The sequence below is a fragment of the Myotis daubentonii genome, chromosome 13 (assembly GCF_963259705.1).
Source record: "Myotis daubentonii chromosome 13, mMyoDau2.1, whole genome shotgun sequence".
Classification (NCBI taxonomy): Eukaryota; Metazoa; Chordata; class Mammalia; order Chiroptera; family Vespertilionidae; genus Myotis; species Myotis daubentonii.
Genome location: NC_081852.1, coordinates 24,003,180 through 24,024,489, shown reverse-complemented (window position 1 = coordinate 24,024,489; position 21,310 = coordinate 24,003,180). Strand labels below are relative to the sequence as shown.

General features: G+C 41.4%; 1 long non-coding RNA gene across 1 annotated transcript; it reads left to right on the top strand.

The window, feature by feature from the left end:
• The first annotated feature begins 114 nt into the window (after window positions 1-114).
• Window positions 115-20,461, top strand: LOC132214913 (uncharacterized). The gene is made up of 5 exons (XR_009448371.1): window positions 115-330; window positions 3,987-4,223; window positions 9,818-9,980; window positions 11,536-11,629; window positions 20,042-20,461. It is a non-coding gene; the product is annotated as an uncharacterized LOC132214913 (long non-coding RNA).
• The last annotated feature ends 849 nt before the right edge of the window (window positions 20,462-21,310 follow it).

Here is a 21,310-nt window from a genome sequence, read left to right as displayed (position 1 = left end):
TGCGGGCCCGCCCACTTCCCGCCCCGCGCGCCTGCGCCGGAATCCTCCCCGGACTCGGCGCCCCGAGCGCCTGCGCAGTGAGCTGTTTTTGTGCCTTGGACGCCAAGGGCCAGATACCGAAGTTGACCGTCGGAAGTGTGCTTCTGCGTGTACGAGGGCCTTTTAGTGAAGAAACCCTCTTTTTCTGCTCATAGGTTCCAGGCTATACTTTTATTCTGTCGTTTCCCAAGGAGAATTTTAAGTAGCAGATGAAAGACAACAGAGTTATGAAGGCGCGTGAAGCCTTTTCTTGTCTCTCAGCTTCAGCCGGAGCTAATCTGAGGATGACAGGTATATTCATAGCCGTGGCGGAGGCCATGGCATTAAATGTCAGCACCACCACTTAGGCTTCTGGTAATAGTGATGGCTGCCATCACTTGCTGCACTCTCCCTGGAAGGTAAATTTACATTGCGGCATCTCCTTCACTCGGGGAAAATGCAGTAATGCGTATGGCTGGAGTCCCTGCTTTATAAAATCGAAGTTTTAACCTCTTAAAAGGAGGAAACTTGAAACAAGGAAGGCACTTCAGTAATTTATGTTGGACTTTGCTAGAAGCTGTGACTTAGGGGTGAATGTTGAGGCCTTGGAAAGAATTCCACAATAGGTCATGTGTCTTTATCTCCTTGAAAAGCACATTTCAGGTTAGTATTGTAGGGCTGCCATAACAAAATACCACAAAGCGGGTGGCTTAAAACAGCGGAAAGTTAGTGTCTCCGTTAAGGGAGCCAGGAGTCTGCAATCCAGGTGGCAGCAGGATGGGTTCCCACTTGGACTCTCAGAGAACTTCGCCCCCATTCTCCTGTCCTAGCTCCTGGTGGTTGCTACAGTCCTTGGCATTCACTGTAATCTCTGCCTCCATCTCCACATGGTGTTCTTCCCTATGTATCTCAACAGTCTGAGCATTACTTAGTGTCCAAATTTTCCTCTTAAAAGGATGTGTCATTGGATTAAGGCCCACCCCAATCCATTATGACCTCTTTTTAACTGGGTTCTATCTACAAAGACCCTCTTTCCAAATAAGATCACATTCTCAGGTAGCAGAAATTAGGACTTCAACAAATCTCTTTGGGGGACCCAATTCAACCAAGGACAGTATGTTACAGAAATAAGTGTAAAAATGACAAGATGCTTTAAGCAAAGAAAGCATCCATCTCTCTATATAAAAGCCTAATGTGCAAATTGTCCCCTCGGGAGTTCGACCAGGAGCGGCGTGGAACAAAGGAAGGCCCTGCTGGCAGCCTAGGGACCCTATCCGTGCATGAATTTCATGCACCAAGCTTCTAGTAATTTCAATATTAGGAATAGTGAGAATGCCCACAAAAAATGCTTCATTCTTATTTTGGTAGCTTCATTGCCCTTACAGGATTTTTATTCTCTCTGAATGTTAAGGACTTGATCCCTCAATATATCAGTAAAGGGGAAGTTATGGACTTTGGGATTTTTGAGATATATACTTGAGCTGCAACAAATCAATACTAAAATTTGAGTGGCTTAACATAATAAAGGTGTATTTGTTATCTTCTTAACAGTCCAAGTGGATATTCCTACTGAATGAAATCTGATTTCCAGGAACCTGAGGAGATAGGAGTATGGGGAGTTTCTTAAAATTCTTATCTGAGACGTGCCACATATTACTTCTGCCACATACAGCATTAGCAAGAACTACATACCTAGATGCAAGGGAACAGGGAAACAATCCCTATCTGAGTTCCAGGTACTACTTTATACTGTAGAAGAGAAACCTGAATTAGTGGACAGCTATCTCTGCCACATGGATACATCTCTCTAGAATTTTTTTTTTTTTTGGTAGATAATTTTTATGAGTTTATTTGAGCCAAACTGGCAACATATGCCAAGAGCAAGATCTCAACTGCTCTTCTCTCTGGAATATTTTTAATGATAGGTCTTGCTTATAGAAAGTAGAATGGACATCTGTAGATGTTCCTTTTAACCTTATAAATCTATGAAACTGTAGTGTAAGATTTTAGAAAATAGCCTGTGATTATCTTTAAGATGAGACAACTATAGGATCAGAGGGGCATTAGGATAATGTAAATTTACTGCATAAAAGCAGCATGAGATATTGATGAGAAATATGGCCTCTGATGTTGATTTGTCTGGATTCAGAGCTTGAGCCTACAGGCCACCTCAAATCTCTCTCCTATCCTCTCAGACATTTATTAATGATCTGTTTTACAGAAAATTATGCCTCAGTCACAATTTCTATAAGTGGGGGATGTTAATTCCTGTCTCACTAGGTTGTTGTGGGATTCAATAAGGTAACATGTACAGTGTCTTGCTCCTTTGGCAAGTGGTTTTTATAAATGATTGCTATTATTACTAATATTATCTCTTTTGAACTACAAGTAGTCAAGATTTGGGAAAGTATTCCATATCACCAATAATTAAATAATTTTAATTTAGAACAAATGAAATTTTTTTTAACCTACTGTATTATTTTCATTTTAAAAGGTAATGTTCAGGCTGTTGAGACACCACTAAAATAGGCATTCATTTTGTCCCACTCTTAGCTTTGCTCCCTTCCATCCAGCCATATTGTTTGTGCTGGACCTCGCCTCACTTTCTTCATTCAGTTCTCTACTCATGTATCTCTCCAGTCTTCCCTGACTGTTCTATCCAAAAAACCACCCCCTCACTCTCTGTAATCTTATATTACTTTATTGCCTTTCACATCCATTATCATTACCTGATATTTTATTGTACGATTCATAAATGTATATTATATATGTAATATGTAGATAATCAATTATAATATATTACAGTTTATGGCCTACAGCATGTGCTCAAAAATTATTTATTGAATTATTAAGGGTGCTGGCAGCATTGTAAATGATCACAAATAAATATATTTAGCCATATGTTTCAAGAGGCAGTAAATTTCACTTAACAGTTCATAATAATGGCAATATTTATTGTGAGATAGTGTACTAAACTATATAAATATCACTTCTTAAACTCTGTCCTAAAGAAATACAAGATGCATTTAAGAAATATTTATTGAGCACCTACTATGTGCTACTCTCCCAATTCTAGTAAGAGGAAAATAAAAGTCTGAACAAAGATTTTTGTTATAATGTTATTTCTTTTCTTTTTTTTTTTTTTATTAAGCCAACAGCACCCAATGTTATTTCTAATAACAAATATTTAAAACAACCTAAGTTCCAACAGTGGGAAAATGGGATGAGTGGCAAGGTTAATCCTCTTATTAGTTAACTTTGAAAGGATAAAATGGTATTGTCCAAAATAATTTATTACCAATTGTCACCAAATCATAATTTCACCTTGTCTAGACAACTGGAAAGGCCTCCTCTAGTCATTTTACCCCCTCCTGCTCTCTGAGGTTAGAGCCTCCACTAACAGCCACACTTTTTTAGGTCCCTCCCTAACAACTGGAGAGTTCTGCTCTTCTCATCCTCTGTCTTATGGGCCCCATAGTCATTTCTCCTTGGCCTTTGAGCGAGCATTAATGGCTTCAGCCTAATGTGTAAACAAGGCAGATCTTTTACCAGGTTCTTGAATAAGTCTTTACTGAGCACCTACTCTGTGCTGCCTTCCCAATTCTAGTGGTGGAGATAGAAGGGGGAAAAACGACTAGCCAGACAAAAGAATTTCAAATTTTAATAAATACTAAGGGTACAAACGGGGTAGAGATAGAGAATAATAGAGAAAGTCCTTGAAATAGAATGGAAAGTGAAGGCCTCAAAGAGGAGTCACTATTAAAACTTAGAGCACCGCTGTGCTGGTGTGGCTCAGTGGTTGAGCATTGACCCAGGAACCAAGAGATCACCAGTTCCATTCCCGGTCAGGGCACATGCCTGGGTTGTAGGCTCCATCCCTATTATGGGGTGTGTGCAGGAGGTAGCCCATTGATGATGTTTCTCGCTCATTGATGTTTCTATATCCCTCTCCCTCTCTCTCAAAAAAGCAACAACAACAACAAAAACTGAGAAGAGTAGGAGAGACCTGAGTTTGTGGCCTACCCCATCTCAGATCAGGTCTAAGCCCTCTCCCTGGGAATATGGTAACTATACCCTATTTCATAATCCTCATGTGAATCTGCTTCCAACTGGCTATGAAGATGAATAAAGAGAACCTGGACCACTACCTAGTGGGGACCACAGCGCTGATTTGGACCATTACTCTGCACATGGACCAGAAAAGTGTATGGAGCCTTAAGATGACTTTCTTTCCTAAGTATCAAAGGATGACTAGAGCATACTAATCTCCCTTCTCTGGGTTTATGGCAGGAGACAGTTTAATAAATAACTTAGATTCATCATGGAAAAGACACACACAACTTAGAACAAAGAGAAGGATCAAGCCATGTGAAGAGAGGGGTGAAAAGCAATTCTAGGCGGAGGGAGCAATGCAGAACCCTTGAAGGAGGAAAGAATGTGCTATTTTCCAGGAACTGAAAGAAAATTAATATAGTTGAGCACAGGGACACTTGATATGCTTGGTGATAGGTGGTCAAGAGTCCAGATCCAGTAGGGCACATTAAGGAGTTTTATTCTGTGTACTATTCAAGGGTTTTATTCCAGCAGAAGGGGCAATGATTATGTGTGTTAAGAAAAAGATTCCAGCCGAATCTGATTTGGTTCAGTGGATGGAGCGTCGGCCTGCGGACTGAAGGGTCCCAGGTTCGATTCCAGTCAAGGGCATGTACCTGGGTTGCGGGCACATCTCCGGTAGGAGATGTGCAGGAGGCAGCTGATCGATGTTTCTCTCTCATCGATGTTTCTAACTCTCTATCTCTCTCCCTTCCTCTCTGTAAAAAATCAATAAAATATATTATAAAAAAAAAAAAAAGATTCCAGCCCTAGCCGACTTGGCTCAGTGGATAGAGCGTCAGCCTGCGGACTGAGAGGTCCCAGGTTCAATTCTGGCCAACGGCACATGCCTGGGTTTCGGGCTCAATCCCCAGTGGGGGGCCTGCAGGAGGCAGCTGATCAATGACTCTCTCTCATCATTGATGTTTCCATCTCCCTCTTCTTCTCCCTTCCTCTCTGAAATCAATAAAGAAATATATTTTTAAAAGAAAAAAAAAAGGTTTCATTTGATGCTAAACTGGATAGGACTGCTGAATTAGAGGAGGGTCAAAATGGAGGATATACATTATTGCGCAGGCTTTTGCAATAATACAAATGAGAGAGAATAGTGGTGGAACTAAGGAGGTTGTGATGGAGATTAAAAAATGAAAGTAGATAAAAAACATACTGTGGGATAGGATTAACAGGGTTGTGATGGAAGGTTTGTAGGAAAGAATGCTGGGCTACTGGTAATTTTCTGCTTTGATATTATCTGTTATAATCTATGCAGTTTAATCTATAATGTAAAATTATTCTGGATATTTATTATAGAATTTTTCTCAACTTTCACTCTCACAGTTATACTAACTTCATATCCTGTTCCAAATTTATATTCTAGCTGCAATTTCCTTCTCAGTATCCTAGTGTGAAACAGTAGAAATGTTTATATTATGAATATCTGAAACATTTTTAAAATGCTCTCTTTCTATAACTCACTATAATTGCGTTGTGTTTGCTTTTCGTCCCCTAATTATTAGGCATTCAACTAGCACTGAAATAGGCATAAGCCTGCAAAATCACATGTAATGTGGCCCTTGACCAGTATGTGGGGATGTGTTCAAGCCTTTGAAATTACCGTGCTAGTACTCCAGTTACTATACTTTCTGAGCAGAGAAAGTGCTCAAAATGCCCTGGGTCTTTTTTGTGTGTCAGTAAAGAATAAAAATTGTTTTTAAAAACAAAGAATTATATCATAAATTACGTTTTAAGGTTAATTTTATCCCAGCAATCATAAGATGAGGATTCTGCAAGTTCTAATTGATAATGAGCTCCACCAAAGCAATACAGTATGAAGTGTGGGATCTATAGTTACATGAATCTTTTTTCTTTTAAAAGAAACAAAATAGCAATAAAGTGGAGAAATCTCAACTATAGGGCTTAACAGTCAAACTTTGGGTAGCAAATTGAACTATTTTGTTGCTACAGATTTTGAAGGGTCCTATGAAGATATCTGAGGTTGGAAAGTTCTAATATAGCTGTCAGAAATATGAAATCTGGAAAGTTCACTTCATTTTGTTCCTTGTGCCCGGTCCCCTACCAACTTAAATCAGTAATATAACCTTCATCAAGTCAAAAGACAAGAAAAAAAAAAAATATATATATATATATATATATCAACACTAATAAAAGAGAAAAATGGTAATTGGCGTATGAGCTACCCTTTTCATTGGCTAATCAGGGCTATATGCAAATTAACTGCCAACTAAGATTGGCAGTTAACTGCCAACAAAATGGCGGTTAATTTGCATATGTAGGCACAATGCAGGGAGGCGAAAGGGAAAGCAGGAAGAAGCCCCCTGCCACTGACAGTGATCGGAAACCCAGGGGGGAGCTAAGAGCTGGGGGGCAGGGCAAAGGCGGCCCCAGGGCCGCCTTTGCCCTGCCCCCCAGCCATGATCGGAGAATCAGGTGCCTTTTCCGCCCTGGCCAGTGAGAGCAGGAAGTAGGGGTGGAGCCAGCGATGGGAGCTGGGCACGGTCGAAGCTGGCAGTCCCGGGAGCTAGGGGTCCCTTGCCTGGGCCTAAAGCGAAGCCCACGATCGCGGGGCCGCTGCAGCTGCCGGGTCCCCACTGCCCGGGCCGGACGCCTCAGCCAGAGGCGTCAGGCCTGGGCAAGGGGCCGATCCTGCGATTGGAGGGTGATGGGGGTCAACGCCTGAGGGCTCCCAGTATGTGAGAGGGGGCAGGCTGGGCTGAGGGATACTCCCCCACACACACACCCAGTGCACAAATTTCGCGCACCGGGCCCCTAGTATATATATATATGTGTGTGTGTGTGTGTGTGTATATGTATATATATACATATACACACACACACATATATACATATATGTATATACTAGAGGCCCGGTGCACAAAAATTTGTGCACTCGGGGGGAGGGGGGTCCCTCAGCCCGGCCTGTGCCCTCTAGCAGTCTGGGACCCCTCGGGAGATAACGACCTGCCTGCTTAGGCCTGCTCCCGGGTGGCAGAGGGCAGGCCCAATCCCTAGGTGCAGCCCCTGGTCAGGCTCAGAGCAGGGCTGATTGGGGAGTTGGGGCACCGCCCCCTGTCATGCACAGAGCAGGGCGGATTGGGAGGTTGCGATGCCACCCTCAGTCATGCTCAGGGTAGCGCCGATTGGGGGGTTGGGGCACCGCCCCCTGTCACACTCAAGGCAGGGTCGATGGGGAGGTTGCGGCGCCACCCCCTGTCACGCACAGAGCAGGGCCCATCAGGCGGTTGGGGCTCCGTACCCTGTCATGCACAGAGCAGGGCCCATCAGGCGGTTGGGGAGCTCCCCGCTGTCACACACAGAGTAGGGCCCATCAGGGGGTTGAGGAGCTCCTCCCTGTCACGCACAGAGCAGGGCCCATCAGGGGGTTGAGGAGCTCCCCCCTGTCACTCACAGAGTAGGGCTGATAGGGGAGTTGGGGCACCGTCCCCTGTCACACACACAGCAGGGCGGATCAGTGGGTTGGGGCGCCACCCTCTATCACCCACAGAGCAGGGCCAATCGGGGTTGGGGCGCCGCCACTGTCACACTCAGGGCAGGGCTAATGGGGAGGTTATGGCTCTACCCCGTCACACACAGAACAGGGCCCGTGGGGGCGAGGGGGTTGGAGTGCCGCACACTGTCACACACAGAGCCGCAGGGCGATCAGGGGGTTTGGGCGCTGCCCCCTGTCACGCTGATCCCGGTGCCGGGAGGCATATTACCCTTTTACTATATAGGGTAGAGGCCTGGTGCACGGGTGGGGGCCGGCTGGTTTGCCCTGAAAGGTGTCCTGGATCAGGGTGGGGGTCCCCACTGGGGTGCCTGGCCAGCCTGGGTGAGGGGATGATGGCTGTTTGCAGCTGGTCACACACCCTTCAGGGTGGGGGTCCCCACTGGGGTGTCTGGCCAGTCTGGGTGAGGGGCTGAGGGCTGTTTTCAGGCTGGGGGTGACTGAAGCTCCAAACCGCTCCTTTTTTCCTTTTTTTTTTTTTATTCTGGGCCAGCTTTAGCTTGAGGCTTGGCTCCAGCAATTAGGCCTCCGTAGGTTTTTGGCCTTTGCATACAATGTTGTGATCCTCCTGGCTGAAGTCCGGAGGTATTTGTTACAATGTTTGAAACTGCAGGCTCAGAGGCCTGCAGCCGCAGGCGGGGAACATTGGTTTCCTCCATCACTGAGGCAAGCAAGCCTCATGTTAGTTTCAAGCTGCCAGGCTGCTGGTCGCCATCTTGGCTGACAGTTAATTTGCATATCTCACTGATTAGCCAATGAAAAGGGTAGCGGTCGTATGCCAATTACCATGTTTCTCTTTTATTAGTGTAGATATGTATGTATATATTTAAGTGGCATGTCTCACTGCTTTCAAATAGGATCAGGACTAAAACTAAATTTGACAAGACTTTGTCAAATTAACAGTACTACTTCTTTGAATAGAAACTAAGCACAGAATGATTATGTTCATCTATTGAATCTTTTATTAGCAACTTTCAAAGTACACAACTGTATAAAAGAAACAGTCTTGCTTGCACCTTATTCATTTCTAAAGGGAATTTGCAACACATTTCAGGTTCTTAATTAAGCATTAAAAATCTTAAAGAAGCAGCACAGGATCACAAAATAGCTATCATCCAAAAATAAATAAAACACAAGCATTTTATGAATAGATTTTCATTTGAGTTTGAAAATGGATTCTTATAGTCTCAATGTAAGATGTGATAGCCAGTAGGAACAGTTGAGAAGTAGTGACTAGGAAGGGCAGTGCTCCTAAAAGACATAGTTGCCGTCTCCATATTATCTAAATGCAGTTTAGCTATATTAAAATGACAGCAATGTTTGCCCAAGAAAAATCCGTACAATTCAAGCTGCTGTTTTACTTTTTTATAACTTTTTATTTTTTATTGTTGACATTATTACACAGATGTCCCCTATTTTCCCCCATCCCCCCCACCTCCACCCCAGGCCTTCACCACACTATTGTCTGTGTCCATGGGCCATGCATAAATGCATATAAGTTCTTTAGTTTAATTTCTTCCCATCCTTCCTCCTCCTCTCCCCTCTGAGATCTGTCTGTTCCATGCAACAAAAAAATGGAACTGCCATTTGACCCAGGGGTCACACTTCTGAGAATTTATCCTAAGAATGCTGTTTTATTTTTTTTTAATTATGTTTCTTATTGATTTTTTGAGAAGAGAGGGAGGGAGAGAGAGAGAAACATAGATCGGCTGCCTCCCGCATGCTTCCTGCATGCCTCCTACTGATCATTGAGCCTGAAACCTGGGCAGGTGCCCTGACAGGCAATCAAACCGGTAATCTCTTGGTTCATGGGTTGATGCTCAATCATTGAGTACATCAGCTGGGCTGTTTTACTTTAAAAAAAAAAAAGCAGAAAAATTACTCTGTAAACTTAAGTATATTAAGAGGTGAATTTCAGTGTTTTGGGCTATTCACTTTAAACAAACAAAAACTTCATCTGTTCAATCTTTAAGAGAAAGCTAACGTCCCAAAAGCAACTTCCAAACTGCTCTTATTCACAAGCTCTGATAGTGTTGACAATAGAATAGAAATCCTGGGGAGTAGTGAATGTTAGAATTGTTCTTGGTGTGGAAAACATTTCTTTTTTTCAGTAGTACACCATCAGAGAATATCATTGCAGGCATACCTTGTTTTCTGTGCTTGTTTTGTTCCACTCCACAGGTGTTGCATTTCTTTTTAAAAATTTTTTTAAGAATTTTTTTTTTTTTTGGTACCAATGAAGAGTCACATTCTACTTAAAAATCCACAAGACATTTTTTAAAAAGATACAACCAAGAAAAAGAAAGGAGACACAGATGAAGGAGAACTACTAAGAGGCTCTGAGGTAAGTTATGCTTTCTTCTTAAAACACTATTAAAAATCATGGGCAGATATCCATTTACATACAATCAAAAATGTTAGAATAATGGAAAGAGTGAGATTCATGCAATTGCCTGAGTGAGGGTTAGAGTTTAACCCCTTATAAGTTTACCTGCCATGTTCTTTTTTGTTTTTAATTTTTTATTGTTGACTAGGGGCCCGGTGCACGAAATTCGTGCACTGGGTGTGTGTGGGGGTGGGGAGTCTCCCTCAGCCCAGCCTGCCCCCTCTCACATACTGGGAGCCCTCAGGCATAGACCCCCATCACCCTCCGATCGCCTGATCGGCCCCTTGCCCAGGCCTGACGCCTCCACCAGAGGTGTCAGGCTTGGACAGGGGACCCCCATCTCCCCCTGATCACTGGCTCTGGCCCCCGCCCAGGCCTGAGGCCTCTGGACCAGGAATCATGCCTGGGCAGGGGACCCCCATCTCCCTCTGATCGCTTGCTCCACCCCCCGCCCAAGCCTGACGCCTCTGACCCAGGCTTCAGGCCTGGGCAAGGGGACCATCATATCCCCCCAATCCCCGGCTCTGCCCCCCACCCAGGCCTGATGCCTCGGCCAGAGGAGTTGACCCTCATCACCCTCCGATCACCAATCACCGGATCGGCCCCTTGACCAGGCCTGAGGCCTCTGGCCTAGGCGTCCGGCCGGGGCAGCGGGGACCCGCAGCTACAGCGGCCCCGCGATCACGGGCTCCGCTTTAGGCCCAGGCAAGGGACCCCTAGCTCCTGGGACTGCCAGCTTCGACCGTGCCCAGCTCCCATTGCTGGCTCCACCCCTACTTCCTGCTATCACTGGCCAGGGCGGCAAAGGCGCCTGATTCTCCGATCATGGCTGGGGGGCAGGGCAAAGGCGGCCCCGGGGCCGCCTTTGCCCTGCCCCCCAGCTCTTAGCTCCCCCCTGGGTTTCCAGTCACTGTCAGTGGCAGGGGGCTTCTTCCTGCTTTCCCTTTCGCCTCCCTGCATTGTGCCTACATATGCAAATTAACCGCCATCTTGTTGGCGGTTAATTTGCATATAGCCCTGATTAGCCAATGAAAAGGGTATCGTCGTATGCCAATTACCATTTTTCTCTTTTATTAGATAGGATAGTATTACATATATCTCCCATTCCCCCCTCTCTCCTTTACCCTCTTCCTCCCAGCCCCTACCCGCCCTCCCAGGTCTTCACTACCCTATTGCCCATGTCCATGGACTTTGCATATGAGTATATACATTTTTTGGTTTATCTCTTCTCGTCCCCCCAACCACACATTGAGGTATGTCAGTCTGTTCCATGCCTCCATGCTTCGGGTCTTTTTTTGGTCAATTCATTTTTTTTTTTCATTAGATTCCACAAATAAGTGAGATCCTGTGATGTTTGCTTTCTCAGATTGGCTTATTTCACTTAGCATAATATTTTCCAGGTCCATCCATGCTGTCCCAAAGGGTAAGAGATCCCTTTTTTATAGCTGCATAGTATTTCATTGTGTAAATGTCCCACAGCTTTTTTTTTTTTTTTTTCTTTAACAAACTGCAGGCAAAACCCTCAACCAGCAAAAAGATTACAACTCACTTTATTGTGATACTTGTTTGATTACAGTGATCTGGAACCAAACCTGCAATATATCAAGGTATGTCTGTACTTGCTTTATTTTGTGATGGTCTTCCCTCCCCTGCCCCCCTGCCAGCATTATCCTATCTAATAATAGACAAACATGGTAATTGACCATACCTTCGCTACACCTCCCATTGGCTAATCAGCATGATATGCAAATTAGCCGCCAACAAAGATGGCGGCTAATCTGCATACCGCAGACAGGGCCGGCCAGCACGAGCCGCCATCCGAGCCCCCGTGTGCCGCCTAAGTACCCCCAGCCAGTACCCCTGTGTGTGGCCCTGGGTGGTGGCGCAAATGGGCCGCCTAAGCCCTGCCCCCAGCCAGGACTTGCAGGAATCCTCCTGCAATGGGCTTCCAGTCTATATATATAAAAAGCTAATATGCTAAGTGTCCAACCGTTTGACCAGTAGCTATGATGCACACTGACCACCAGGGGGCAGACACTCAATGCACAGGCATAGAAACATGCCTGAATTCATGCACCGGGCCAGTTTCAGCCCAATCCCCATAGGCCAGGCCAAGGGACCATCCACCTGGCCTGCAAGGATTAGGCCGAAACCAGCTCTCCAACATCCCCGAGGAGTCCCAGATTGTGAGAGGGTGCAGGCTAGGCTGAGGGACCCCACTGGTGCACGAATCCCTGCAATGGGCTTCTAGTTGAGATATAATTGATATGTAACATTGTGTAAGTTTAATGTGTACAATGTGATGATTTGATACATTGTGAAATGATTATCACAGTAAGGTTAATTAATTCCTCCACCACTTTAAAAATCTTGAGCTGAATATATTCAGACATGCCTTGTTTATATTTGGATAATCATCTGTGCTTTGACTGCCTAGAATAGCTTCGCCAGGTTCTCCAACCCCTCAGGCTCCACAGACTAGCAAAATGCTCAAGATGATATAAAGGAGACCCTTGAGATGCTGTTTAGCATGTGTATTTTGTCTATTGCATTTGCTTATTTTTATTTTTTAAGTTAATAAGCAATTTGTTTGATTTGCCAATAACATATGCAGACATAATTTCTTGGCTTTTTGGCCATAAATTTTTAAATCTTCATTGTTCCTACACTACCTTATTTACAACTATCAGCAGTTCCAGCCTGGACTTCTGCCACAACTGTGGACTACCAATAGTCTTGGCTCTTTGGTCCATCCACACAGCCATGATGGACTGAGGTGATCTTTCTAAAATGCAAATTTGATCACAAATCCTTAAAATCTTTATCACTAGGCGTTAAAAAATCCTACATAATTAAGTCTTTATCATCATCTGCAACCTCATTCTTGCCACATCCTCCAAATCATACCTTATCTTCAGTATATAAGCTATGAAATATGCTCTCTCACACTTTTCTTCATTTTCACATTGTTTCTTCAACCTAATGAGATCATCATTTTTCAAGACTCAACTCAAACAGTTCTTTCTTAGTGAAGACTTGCCCTGTCTATAACAGTTAGGAAACCCCCCTCATCCCCAAATTTGGTTTCATCTTTTGTTGTAGAACTTGCCACATTACAATATAATCACTTGTCTGTCTTCCTCCCTAGACTGCTAGCTCAAGGTCAGGAACTCGGGTCTTTTCAACCTTGTATCCCTAAGAATGAACAAATACAAATTGTTTCATATGAGTCAGAAGCTCTAGTTGCCAATTTTTTATCTTTGAGCAAGAAAATATGAAAAATTAATTGTTAGAAAAAAAATTTATACAAAATCTCTCAAAACAATGTCTCTAGGGAAGAAGATAATTAAGAAGCCCTAAGTGAAGACAATGAACATGTGTATAATAAAGATCCATTAAATAGTTGTCAATTGCATATTTGTTCCTTGTTTCAATTACAATCTTTCTAAGGGAGGGACCTATATTATACTTTTTTAAAAATTTCCTCCAAAGCCTAGAAGAGTAAGTACTATGTTATTAGAATCATCTCAGGTCCCTTTTCACTGATGAATGAGTGAATCCATTATATCTAAATCTCAATAGGAATTTATAAGCCCTGCTTCTTTGAATCTTTATGTATATGGAAATATCTTTGATGACAGGGGATCTACCTTGTTGATTTTTACATTCCCAGGTGTTAACATAGAGCACAAAACACAGTGGAAGTTTGATAAATGTCTGTTATCAAGATTACCTCATTGAAATATACATTTGCTTTGCTCATCATTGTATCCCTGTGACTTAAGGCGACATCTTAGCCACAGTAAAAACCTAGTCAATATTTGTTAGATACACATGATTTGAAAATATGGCCCCTGGAAGGTACAACTAAAATCTAATATAAAAGGTTTTCCTTGGTCCCTTGGATTCAGGAGTAAATTCAGATTAGAATTAGCATAATTCTGAAAGAGATTTTATTGATTTCTTTGAAATAGTTCAACCCCACAGAGTGAAGAGGGGTGGGCAAAGAAGGGAGAGAAATTGGAAACAAGTGAGGCTCACAGGAGAAAATAGCTCCTCGGAGGGAGCCACATGCTCTGATACCCATGGCAGCCGCATGAGGAAGCAGCCTAAAATTAGCAGGATGGGCAAGCCCGGGAAGGGAGAGCCAGGCAGCTTTCCCTGCCCTCAACAAGTGAGGTGAGGGGCTGGGAGCCCCGGTGGCAACCTCCTTAGCGGGTGGAGCCCCACTGCAGTTTGTGCCAGGTAAGGCCTTCCCTGGGAAATCACCTTGGGAAGCAAAGCAAGAGGAAACTGACGGGGATGACCGGACAATTGAAAGATTTAACACTGCCTAGTAAATGTTACTAGGAAATTTCCTGGCGCCCCCAGGAATCTACTGTTTCAGAGAGCAATAAGAGTATTTTCATATCTATCCTCACCCAAGGTTTTCAACTAAACCACCCCTTTTCTCCTTGCGGAATTGGGCTCTCTGGGGTGTGTAGGTGCTATTTTTTCCAAGTGTTGAAGTACAGGGAGGAGGCTGTCCTAGAAAATTGTAAAACCAGGTGGAAGAGGAATGAAGAAAGGGTACCTCCAAGTAATATTTAAAAATGGGCAAGATACTGCAGAGCCAAAAAGGAAAGGTTAGAAATTACACAAATAGGCCTGGATGGGCAACAGTGTGCTTTTTTCATGGATGAAGTACAGGGTGGTTGAGCTGGTCAAAGACAGACAACAGAATCCTGGAGGGGGTCAGGATTTTCTCAGTTATTATTTCATGAAGAATTAGGTCAGTGATTTGCTTTATGATGCATATAAGTTATTCCCAGAGTATTTATCACTCTCCATAGTTTCTATAAGTTCCTGTCTTCTGTTCTGGAATTCACTTTTTTGGTTGCCTATTGCTTTTTGAAATTACAATTGATCAATGATAAAAACCCTCCAATGCTATTACTAGTAAGAGGGTGTCTCACAGGGCCAGTCCGAGGGATTGTGTTTATTGGACAGCAAAAATTCAGAACTTTTAAAAAATGGCAGCTTTATTGAGATATAGTCACATACCACACAATAATTCAACTAACCGTGTACAATTCTGTGGTTTTTTAGTATATTTATAGTTTTCTAACCATTGTCACAATTAAATTTAAAATGTTCATTACCGTTCTCCCCAAAAACCCATAATCATTTAGCAGTCATTCCTATTTGATATTTCCTGTAAATGAAATCATACAATATGTGGTCTTTCCTGAGCTTTTCTTCTCTTTTTCTTTTTTAAGGGAACGCCCAAGTACTTAATGGGAGAAGAAAAAATTCTTCTTTTGGTAATATTCATTGTTGATTCATCACAAAGGGGATCTGTCATTGCCTCTAGTCTCCATTCTGAATGACCACTTATAACCCATTACTCTAAAATTATTCAGTTATGGTGGCACTTCAGTTCTATATAAAATTATATGATTAATAAATGCTTTTCAATATTGATGGTTTTTGTTTAATGATAAAATAAGTAGCTTGATGGAATGACCTGATGAAATGAAGTGCATCCAATTATGATCTCATTAGAGAACTTATATGGTACATATCCTAAGGTTTTAGTAAATAATATATGAATTAAGTTGTAGTACATCTAGAACAGTGCCTGGCAAGTAGTAGATTCTTAGTAAATGGTCACATTTTCCTCCACCCTACTTTGGATGTTAAACATTTACTCATAAGAAATACAGAACAGATTTGAAGAAAATCTTAACCTAGCAGAGTGCTTTGAACATACTAGTTACTCAGTAAGTGCTTATTAAAGCAGGGAAGGGAGAGTCAGACATGAATATGTGCATTATATACCTGTGACACTCTTTCATAAAGGCTCTATAAAACAGTTTCATATGCTGGACTAGGAGGCACCAATTATAATTTCATGTTCAAGCTGATATCAACTGCAGTTTTGGATAATTGACTGACCTTTTCTGGTTCACAATTCATCTACAACTCCAGATCCAGGTATACTGGATCATAGCTAAAAGCCATCCCCATTGTTCATACTGTGGAAATGTTTTATGGCAAAGTCTCCAAGACACACCTGCCTTGTATTTATTTCATGCTAAAGGTCAGACTTTGAATTATAAGACTGCTTCTTAGGGAAGTCCAGTGGTTGACTGTCACAAGACCTTGCAGCTTGTAATTACCTTGATGAACTCATCAGGTTCCATCATCTGGTCCTCAGCTGTCCAAGCTCAGAAACCTAATTTGTTTATCAAAAATTCTTATAGCGATCCAGTCCTTTAGCAAAGTACTTACAAACCAAACTCCGAAGAGAGTAATATAGCAGCCAGAATTTCAATTTGTTAATTTATAATGAGATATAAATGGCTTTAGAACAAACAAATATGTTCTTCTATTGACATAATTTTTTTATCTATAAGGCAATGTATTTTTTAAACTAAAAAATCAATAAGAAGAAAAAAATTTAAATAAATAAAAACTAAACAACTAAATTGAGATGAGAATGTTGCTGCAAGGATTGCAGCAAGGCAGGTAATTGGTCGTGGCATTTGGCCGTGTTGGACCGGGGCCCCCAGCTCTATCATCTAGAGCAGATAAGACTTTCTTAAATGAACAGTGCTGATTCTTTCTTTTCATTTCCCTTTCCTACCGGTCATTCGGATTACCTCCTCGAGTGCAGATATAGATGTAGATGTAGAAATAGATATAGACACACAAAGTTAATTTATATACACACATATATTAGATAGATACCATCAATCCATCAATTATACAACAGCTAAATTTTGTTTCTTCCCCCCTCTCCCCCCACTTCCCGTGTACTTGAGGCTTTGGGTTTTTTTGTTTGTTTGTTTGTTTGTTTGTTTGGGGGGATTGGCTTGAGGGGAAACTTTCACTATTTTTTTTCTATATGTAAACAAAATACACCCTTATTAGGAGTTTTTTTTAAAGTACAACTAAGAAAAAATATGAGAGAAAAACCTCTAATAATTCTACTTCCTAGACATAACCATTTAAATTTTTGGAATATTGTACTCCAGAATTTTAAAAAATAAAATAGGGTCTATGTCAATTATAATTAAGAAATAAATTAAAAATAAATAAATAAAATAAGGTCATATTATACTGTTTTAAAGACTTTTTAAAATTTTTATATATATTGCCGAAACCGGTTTGGCTCAGTGGATAGAGCGTCGGCCTGCGGACTGAAGGGTTCCAGGTTCGATTCCGGTCAAGGGCATGTACCTGGGTTGCGGGCACATCCCCAGTGGGGGATGTGCAGGAGGCAGCTGATCGATGTTTCTCTCTCATAGATGTTTCTAACTCTCTATCTCTCTCCCTTCTCTCTGTAAAAAATCAATAAAATATATTTTAAAAAAATTTTATATATCATAATTATTGTTCCACGTTAAAAAAAAATGTTTCCAATTTTATTCTAGTACAGTTCTTTATAAACATCCTCATAATTACATTGGAATGTTCTTTTCTTAAGGTGTCTAAATTTACACCTTAAAATTAGTCATTTTCTATTTTCTATTTTAATCTTTAGTGTCCAAGGTTCTCTGCTAATGTCTCCATGTTTTTCCTATAATATGAAATTTTTCATATTTATATATCGCTTTTAAAAGTTTTTATATATATATATCACATTTCAATTTTTAAATACTTTATTTTATACTAATTGTAATCTGAAGTAAGTCAAAAAAATTTTCCTCATTTTTCAGTAACTGAAAAGATGAGTTAACTGAAGTATATGGAGTGATTTTCTCAAGATCATAGAGCCAGTGAGTGAGAGAGTTGGGTGGGGCTAGAAGGTTCTTTTTTCCTTAGATCAGTAATTTCTCTTTTGTGAGCAAGACCCCTGTAGGGCCATGAAGCAATTGTAAAAGGTCCACAAATCCATGTCTGGAAACAGAATAAGCATATTATTTATTAGAAAGTGTTACAAATAGTAAAACATAAATTTGTTGGAAATAAGTATTAAATCAATGGTTGTTTTTTATGTATTTTCTAAATCAATAGATTAAAAATTATATTTATCATCACTTAGGAGACCCACAACATTTTTTAATGTTGGAAAGGCATCCTTGTACTTGAAAAAATTAGGAACCAGTGCTTTCAGCCTTTCGAGTTCACTGTATTTGCTCTCAAGTATTATAAAATGGCTTAGAACCCTTGAAAAAACCATGCTTTAAAAATATAGCCAGCAGTATTTTATCACAAATAAAATTTTCCCCATGATAGAAATTAGGCTGCCCAGAAATATTCTTACTAGGTCTTGTTCTTTAGAGCTTTCAAAGAAAAAAAGTAGGTGATTGGAACTATAAAGATGTAAGACGTGAAGATGTGAGACATGAAAGCCAATACATGTGAACAACTCTTCATTGCCATAGTTTGCAGAAGTACCCTTGGCATTGTCAGGGTAGGAGAGCCAATCATAAATCACATTGCAGACTGGAGGCTCTTGCCTCCCACCTGAAATCCTAATTGTTTCACAACTCTGCTAAATCGGAGTCCTAAAACCAGCCTAGTGTGGATCCTCAAGGCAGAACCCTTACAAATTCTTACTTCAGAGACTAATCAGAAATGAACACTTTAAGGAATTTTCTCCTTAAGCTTTCTTTAAAACACAAAACAGTTCTGACTGTTCATAAATAGGTTACCTGGAACTATACATAGTCACATTCAAAGAGACAGAAAGTAGAATCGTGGTTGCCAGGATTTAGGGATAGAAGGGAATGGAAAGTTATTGTTTAGTAGGTAAAAAGTTTCAGTTTTACAAAATTAAAAAGATCTGGAGATAGAAGGTGGTGATCGTTGTACAACATGAATGTACTTAAATGCCACAGAGTTGTACATTTAAAAATGGTTAGCGCCGAAACCGGTTTGGCTCAGTGGATAGAGCGTCGACCTGCAGACTGAAGGGTCCCAGGTTCGATTCCGGTCAAGGGCATGTGCCTGGGTTGCGGGCACATCCCCAGTGGGAGATGTGCAGGGGGCAGCTGGTCGATGTTTCTCTCTCATCGATGTTTCTGACTCTCTGTCTCTCTCCCTTCCTCTCTGTAAAAAATCAATAAAATATATATTAAAAAAAATGGTTAGCATAGTAAATTTCATTTTATGAATATTACTAGAGGCCCAGTGCACGACATTCATGCACTGGAACGGGGGGGTCCCTCAGCCCAGCCTGTGCCCTCTTGCTGTCCGGGACCCCTTGAAGGACATCCCCCGAGGGGTCCTTAGCACTGCGGTGGAGGTGAAAGAGGCTCCCACCACCGCTGCTGCACTCGCCAGCCGTGAGCCCAGCTTCTGGTTGAGCAGTGCTTCCCCTGTGGGAGCGCACTGACCACCAGGGGCAACTCTTGCATTGAGTGGCTGCCCCCTGGTGGTCAGTGTGCGTTATAGTGACCGGTCATTCTGCCATTCAGTTGATTTGCACATTAGCCTTTTATTATATAGAATATCACAATTAAAAATAACTGATTTTTTAGAGAAAAGAGTAGGTTACCTGGAGACTAGATTTTCAAAAAGGTTTTTCATTAGGACTTTTACTCACAAAATCAACGTAGAACAGAATTATATTAAGACATTTCATTTTTTTGGTATGAATTTGATTCAGAGATAGGTAAAAGATAATGTATACAAATTAACAAATACTTCTAAAAATTCCTGAATCATATCATCTTATGTATGGGGACACAATTCACAAAAACTTGAAGATAAAGAAAATATGCCAATAATAACTCAATACTCCAATTTTTTTTTCTAGTACAGTAAGTCCTCAGTTAACATTGTCGATAGGCTCTTGGAAACTGCAACTTTAAGCAAAATGACTTATAACAAAACCAATTTTACCAATAGGCTAATTAATATAAATAACAGTTAAGTTCTTATGGCATATTTCTGTTCACCCAAACATCACCAAGCTTCTAAATAAAGAACCAAAACACCAAAATAAATGCAGGCTATACATACATTTAAGAAAGATTAATAAAAACAAGTAAGAATAATTATTTTCCAACCCTTTTATTCCAGTTCAGGGTCACAGGTGGTCAGAGCCTCTCTCAGCAGCTCAGGGCACTGCAAGGATGCCTTTCCATCAAAGAGTGCATCACACCCACACCCAAACTCACCCATATAACTTAGACATACCAGTTGACCTCTCGTGGACATCTTTGGGATGTGGGAGGAAACTTAAGAGTCCTGAGTGAAAACCCACACGGATATGGGGAGAACAGTGCCAACTCCACACAGATAGTGGCCCCCACTCTGGGAATTTTTCTCATTAACATTATAAGGAAACGAGGAAATGACCTTGGAGGAAATGACATTTGAGCGAAACAACGTTATTCAAGGACCTGCTGTATTGAGTTGTGTAACTCTAGCTAATTATTCTTTTTGTATGTCAGTTTCCTCATATGTAAAACATGAGTATTAAAGCAGATCTGCCGATAGGACTCATGAGAAATAGCTAATAAAAACAATAAAACTCTTTAATTACAGTGCTAATATGTAACCGCATTTAAATAGTAGTATTTAAAACATCACTGTTCTTTGTTTTTCATGCCTGCCCCAGTTCATCATCATTAGCAGCATTTATTTAGCACATCTAAATCTGCTTCATTTTATTCCATATGGTGTTTATATGTATTGAACATTTATTTATTAGACAATTTAGAATCACAGAAAGACTACAATATTCTTCACTTCCCTGGATACCTCCTCTCCAGATCGCTTAACCTTAGCAATAGTTCTGTTTACCTGAGTTTTATACCAATCTTATGCTGACATCTTTTCTCAGATGAGATGAGAATTAAGATACTTACCAATACCCTCAGTTGCCATTTTCTTGTCATAAAGCACATACCATTAGGGTGGATATACTGCGGTGATATTTGTCACCACTCTACTTATTTGGCTAAAGAAGGCTTGTTTGATACGTGGTTGTCAGATCAAATTATAATTTAAATCCTTTAGCTATGTTTAGCCCCTTGGCAGTGGATGAGTTGAGAATTTAGAATTCAGAAGCAGATGGTTCGGGAGCAGGGTAACAGATAGGAAACATGTTACCTCTATGTCATGGGTTTGAATGTGAACTTGGTTGATCACTATTAATGTTCTATACAAGATGTAAAAGATCTCATTTCAATCTCTAATGAGCAGCACCCCATGTTACAAAAACTAGTTACTCTTGGCACTAATTAGCATTCTTGTTGTCAGCGTCAGGCTGGAAGCCAAGGACTGGCTGAATCAGCCTGGAAACCTGAACTGCTGCTGTGTCTGAGTCATCAGTCTAGATGGCCCATTCA